We start from the raw sequence: 6,077 nt of genomic DNA on the forward strand, positions 1-6,077 counted from the left end.
TCGGGGTGTTTTTAGGGTTTAGGGTTTAGGTTAGTTTAGGGTTTTTTAGGGTTTAGGGTTTTTTAGGGTTTAGGGTTTAGGTTAGTTAGGGTTTTTAGGGTTAGGGTTTTTTAGGGTTTAGGGTTTAGGGTTTTTTAGGGTTTAGGGTTTAGGGTTTAGGGTTTAAGGAGTTTTTAGGGTTTAGGGTTTTTTAGGGTTTAGGTTATTTTAGGGTTTAGGGTTTAAGGTTTTTTAGGGTTTTGATTAATTTAGGGTTTAGGGTTTAAGGTGTTTTTAGGATTTAGGGTTTAGTTTTTATATTTTAGGGTTTAGGGTTTAGTTTTTTTTAAGGTTTATGTTATTTTTAGGGTTTAGAGTATTTTATGGTTTAGTGTTTTTACTTTAGGGTTTAGGGTGTTTTAGGGTTTGGGTTAATTTAGGTGTTAGGGTTTAGGTTTTTTCAGGGTTTAGTGTATTTTAGGGGTTAAAATATTTTTAAGCTTTTTTAGGGTTTTATTTTAGGGTTTAGGTTATTTTAGGGTTTAGGGTTTACTTTTTTTTTTGTTTAGGGTTATTTTAGGATTTAAGGTTTAGAGTTTAGGATTTTTTAGGGTTTACGGTGTTTTAAGGTTTAGGGTATTTTAGGTGTTAGGGTTTAGGTTTTTTTAGAGTTTAAGGTTTTTTAGGGGTTAAAATATTTTTAGGGTTTTTTAGGATTTAGTTTTTTTTTGTTTTAGGGTTTTTTAGAGAAGGGTTTAGGGTTTTTTTAGGATTTAGAATTTATGATTTATGGTGTTTTAGGGTTTAGGGTTTTTTAGGGGTTAGAGTTTTTCAGGGTTTACGGTTTGAGGGTTAAAGTTTTTTAGGGTTTAAGGTATTTTAGGGGTTAGGGTTTAAGTTATTTTAGGGTTTAGGGTGTAGAATGTTTCAATGTTTAGGGGTTAGGGTTTAGATTATTTTAGGGTTTAGGGTTTTTTAGTTTATCATTTAAGGTTTATGGTTTTTTAGGGTTAGAGTTTTTTAGGGTTTAGGTTATTTTAAGAGTTATTTTATAGGGTTTAAGGTATTTTTGGGGTTAGGGTAGTTTAGAGCTTAAGGGTTTATGATATTTTATGGTCAAGGGTTTTAGAGTTTAGGATATTTTAGGTGTTAGGGTTTATTAATTTAGGTCCTAATTCATGTATTGAAAAGTGTCTTTCAGCTTTTAGGCTATGTATGTTGAAAATAGATTTAAAATTCATGAAACCAATCTTCATGTCAAATTATGTCACAAATGATCTTTTCAATAATAATATGCAATTTGGAGTAATCAAATCACGACCGCCAAATAATATCTCAAATGTAATTGACCTATGTCGATACATACACCGATACACGCATCAATCTTGCATGAATATACTTGTAAAAATGCCAAGCATTCTTCACGTACATTAACTTCAAATTTACTGCTCAAAAAACGAGCAGGAAATATGTGAGAAGTGGAAAACCAGGTGGTCTGAAGGGAATCAAACTCAAAAGAATATCGTGTCTTAGAAGATGGTAACATGAAACATTAATGTCCTCTTTGAGAAATTTGCCAGAAAGAATATCAGGAAGTACCATCAACCATGTCCACAATACTGCTGAAAATCCTAAGAGAACTATTATACAACATACCAAATTTTAAGAATTTTCAATTTGTCCTCAATAATCCTCCTCTCGACATACCAATTTTTATATTTGCATACACAAAACAACACATTGAAGAGTTGCTCCATCAGCTCTCATTCGCTTGATTCCAGAGCAAGAATTCAGAAATCAAAGGAAGAGACACAACATACATAATTCCCTACAGCCACACCAACAATGTAATCTATAAATAACAACATCAGAAGCATATTATCCATGTGACCTTTCATATTCAAGCAAGTTTGAAAAAATGCAATAAAGTTGAATGAATTTATCTGTCAAAACTTAATCATAAAGCTTTTATATAAATCATAAATGGCATAGACCTTTTCAATACATATTTTCACATGCAATAGAAAGACTATTAAACAGGATGAACAGATGATACACACCTCACACGAGTGATTAATTAGATGAGCAATACTTTCAGCCCTTGTGATTAATCAAATGCTATAAAGTTTGATCTAAACATACAAGTCCCAGCACACCCTACATCAACAAGGAAAAGAAGAGGTAAACTTTGATCTCAACAGCTTTGTAGAGGACTTCAACACAGTAAGCAGTCAAACTTTCACAAATAATCACATTAGTTTTAGGATGATAGTTTGTAGTTGTGCTAGATGACAAATACATGCATACAAAGAGTAAGGAAATGACAACATTCTCAACAGAAGCATACCATCAATGCATTGTATACAAAGCGCTCTCTCTTATCATCTATTAGAGATCTGACAAGTTCACCAATATATTAAATCACCTAAAAAATCATGTATATGTAGAAAATCAATTCCAAATATAAGTCAAAAAGAGAAATATCATATCATATCACATCAGCAAATCAATTTACCATATCCCTGGCCCTATGAGAATGGCAAATTGATGATTGTTAGACTCTTCATTCCTTAGGTTCTACGAATTTCTCAACGATTTTACTATCAAGAAAAGTATTTATTTATATATAAATAAAAAAAATACATGAAAAGAACCCAAAAACACATGAAAAAGAAGATGGGCAGAAGATTCAAAATTGATTTTGGATAAATAGCAGTGATAAAGCATTGTTTAGTTATGAAAAATTAAGGACAACTCTTCAAGAAAATAAGACAAGGCAGAAATCACTCCCAAACCCACCTGCCTATTCCAATCAAATAAGAATCCCACAATTCAAAGAAGCAGCATGAAATTTTTAGCTTAGCTGGGTTTTCTTCAAATAAAATCAGAAGTAAGACTTTAAAGTGAAATCGAAAAGCAAAAGGAAAAGAAACTGACCCCCACATTGAAGTGTTGCTCCATCAGCTCCCATTCCCTTTATTCCCAGAGCAGAAATTCAGAATTCAAAGGAAGAGACAAATGCCAACGAACATAATTTTCTACAGCCACACCAACAACAATACAACAATGCTGGTTTAAGAACAACGGCTATGATTGATAGTTTTACTAGTACGGGCTTGTTACAACAGCATTCAGTGAATACAAAAGAGATAAATCATCTTCATTATTAAAAATCCGATTCTTCTTGCTAAATTAGGACAACAATTGATTAGTTTTTGAAAATTGTATCCTCTAAGACAGGAAAACCAACATGCATGAATAAGACTTTGAAGATTTTGCAATTAATTGTAAAATATTCTAAGGAATCATGATTTTGCAATTAACAAAAACAGCAGCTCAATTTTGCATTTACGCTTAAAAATTCAAACACAAGCATTACAGCAAAAAAAAACCTATCAAGAAACAAAGTGATCTTACCACTTCCATCAAGTTTGAAATTTGATCTCTCTCCTTTGGTTCAATTGACCGTATTTATTGATCTGCTTGCATCTTTTAACGTGCATCAAGAGCACAAGGGAAAACGTTAATGGGGAATTTATTTGCCTGCCATGGATAGAGCTTTAAAACACAACAGAAACAGAAATTCCAGTCAGATTTTTTGAAAGAAAAGGAGAAACCAATTTCACAAATTTAAAACCAATTAAATAGAAAGTGAAATTAAAATCTTGCCAAGAAATAAAATCCAATCAATCAAAAAGTTTAAGAAGTAAATAAAAGAAAAACTCACCGTGAAATCTAAAAGATCCAAACTTTAACTCTGAAAATCCTCCAATCCCTTAATAAATTCAAGAAATCATACGTTACAGTGAACAGAAAATTAAAGAACACATCAAACAGAGAAACGAGACAAAGCTTACACGAAAATGTCTGTAGTATACTTAAAAAAATCAAAAAGTTAAAGACTAACCAAAATAAAAGCAAAATCCAGAAAGAAGAAGAATAAATTATATATTTATAGCGAGAGAGGAAGAGATGGGTACTATAGAGAACTTGAATGACATGAAGATTCTCTCTTTGATCGAAATTGAAATTCCATATGATTACAAGAAGAATCAAACCTTCTTACATAGAATTTGAACGGCTAAAAGTGTATTATTGCTTCTACTTCCTAGAGAGAGAGAGAGAGAGAGAGAGAGAGATTTTCATTTGAGATTGAAAAATGTTGAGATTTAGAGAGAGAGAGATGCTGGATTATTACGGAGAATTCAAAAAAAAAATGACCGTTGCATTAACTAAGAGACAGAGAACTTGGTTTTCTCTTGTGTTGATTGGTTTAGGTTTCTCAAACGACGCCGTCTTACCAGACTTGCTGTGTTTTTCTTCACTAATAAATTGAAGGTTACATCTTGTCGATGGAGGCACGTGGAGATGCTTTTTATGTATTTTTCTACCGAGATGGCTTTGAAACGTGCGGCCTAGATTTAACTTATTTTTATCCATAGTTTTTAAACATGATGCTGGGATACATCTGTAACAAGTTTAAGGTCATGGGTTGATATTATTAATCTAAGTTAATTTAATTTTTTTTATTTTATAAAAATGAAAATATTTTTAAAAAAATAATAGGTTTTTTTTTTAATTTTTTCTAGATTGATTAATTTGGATTCTTAAGTAAATTATATAGGATTAACTTTTTTTTATTTTTTTATTGAAACCCAACCCAATCTAATTAAATCTAAAATTATGGATTAAACTATTTGGTAAAGTGAGTTTCAAAACAGCAATTTTATCCCTATATTTGTTACAATTATTCAAATGGTTTATGTGTTAATAATTTGTTTGATAGCACACTCTATTTGTAAATAAATTTAATTGGGGCTATTGTCCAATTGCTATAATTGGTAAGATATTTACAACCACTTTTTATATGGAATCTTGTTCATGTGCTAATTACATAATTTATTCTCTCTTTTTTATTTATTTAATTGTGAGAAATTGACATATTTATTCTAAAATCTAAACCCTATTTTCTTTTATTAAACAATCGAAAACCCTTTTCAATCTTTATCAACTTGAGACACAAATTAAATCCATTCAATATTAGAAGAATATTTTCACTTTTATAAGTCTCTAAACCACAACTCAATTCACATAACATCATTCATCTCAACAAGTTAATCCAATTATAGTATTTTTTTTAAAAAAAATATTTGTCCAATTTGTACCAAATCACCGAAGCAATTGAATAACAATTAACTATTTATTTCAATTGAGCCAAATTTATAAATATATAATGTTGCTGAATAGATTATTAATGTTGGAATAATTTTGTAATGATTGAAATAGATACAGGAGCAAAGTAAGCTAATAACTTTAAAGAATAATATAAATTATGCCTTCAAGTTTTACCTAACAGTTTAACCTTCTGAATTAAAATGGTTCTTTGATATTATATTACAACCTTGATAATCAAATTATCATGAGTTCTTAATCAATAAAATATTGAATAATAAAATAAAAAAATAAAAAATAGATTTGATTTAACTCGGGTTAACCAACCAAATTTATGACTTAGATCATTAGACCAAGGTAATTTCATAGAAACTAAATTGAAATAAATTATGAAATCTAATTTTCAATCAACCCCATATTGAAAGATGAAATTAAAAAGAAAAAGAGGCCTAAAAAATTAATATGAATCAACTAGGTTAACCCATCAAATTCATGATCTGAGTCATGAAATCAGAATAACCTTATAAAAAAAAACCAAAATAAATTTTGAAGCATAATTCTCAATGAATTAAATTTTAAAAAATCAATTAAGAGAAAAAAAACTTAAGCTAACTAGGTTAACCCAACAAACTCGTGATCTAAATTATAATATTGAAATAACTTGATAAAAATAAAATCGAAATAAATTATGAAACTCAATCCCTATTAAATAAGTTTTAAATGATGAAATTGAAAATTAAAAAAAAAACAAAAGAAAGAAAAAAGATCATTGTTACAATGAACAATGATATGTGTTATATGTGAGGAGTGGAACAATGAATTTCCTCCTCAATTAGCGTTTGATAATTAGTTTACATGTCCACCCTGAGTTACAATTCGAATTAATTATTTTAATTTTTTTTTATAAAGTTATTCTAGTCTTAAAA

At 29.5% G+C, this 6,077-nt stretch overlaps 1 long non-coding RNA gene across 12 annotated transcripts; it reads right to left on the reverse strand.

The window, feature by feature from the left end:
* Positions 1-1,045: 1,045 nt before the first annotated feature.
* Positions 1,046-4,266, reverse strand: LOC18108642 (uncharacterized). Of its 12 annotated transcripts, none has more exons than XR_002979269.2 (5): positions 3,707-4,266; positions 3,397-3,537; positions 2,327-3,017; positions 2,040-2,136; positions 1,476-1,807 (listed from the first exon to the last, which is right to left on the reverse strand). It is a non-coding gene; the product is annotated as an uncharacterized LOC18108642 (long non-coding RNA). The 12 variants fall into 12 exon arrangements; XR_002979267.2 differs by having other exon boundaries at positions 1,476-2,136; positions 2,327-2,404; positions 2,917-3,017; positions 3,707-4,253; XR_002979268.2 differs by having other exon boundaries at positions 1,476-2,136; positions 2,327-2,375; positions 2,917-3,017; positions 3,707-4,250.
* Between the last annotated feature and the right edge of the window lie 1,811 nt (positions 4,267-6,077).

The sequence above is a fragment of the Populus trichocarpa genome, chromosome 19 (genome assembly GCF_000002775.5).
Source record: "Populus trichocarpa isolate Nisqually-1 chromosome 19, P.trichocarpa_v4.1, whole genome shotgun sequence".
Lineage (NCBI taxonomy): Eukaryota > Viridiplantae > Streptophyta > Magnoliopsida > Malpighiales > Salicaceae > Populus > Populus trichocarpa.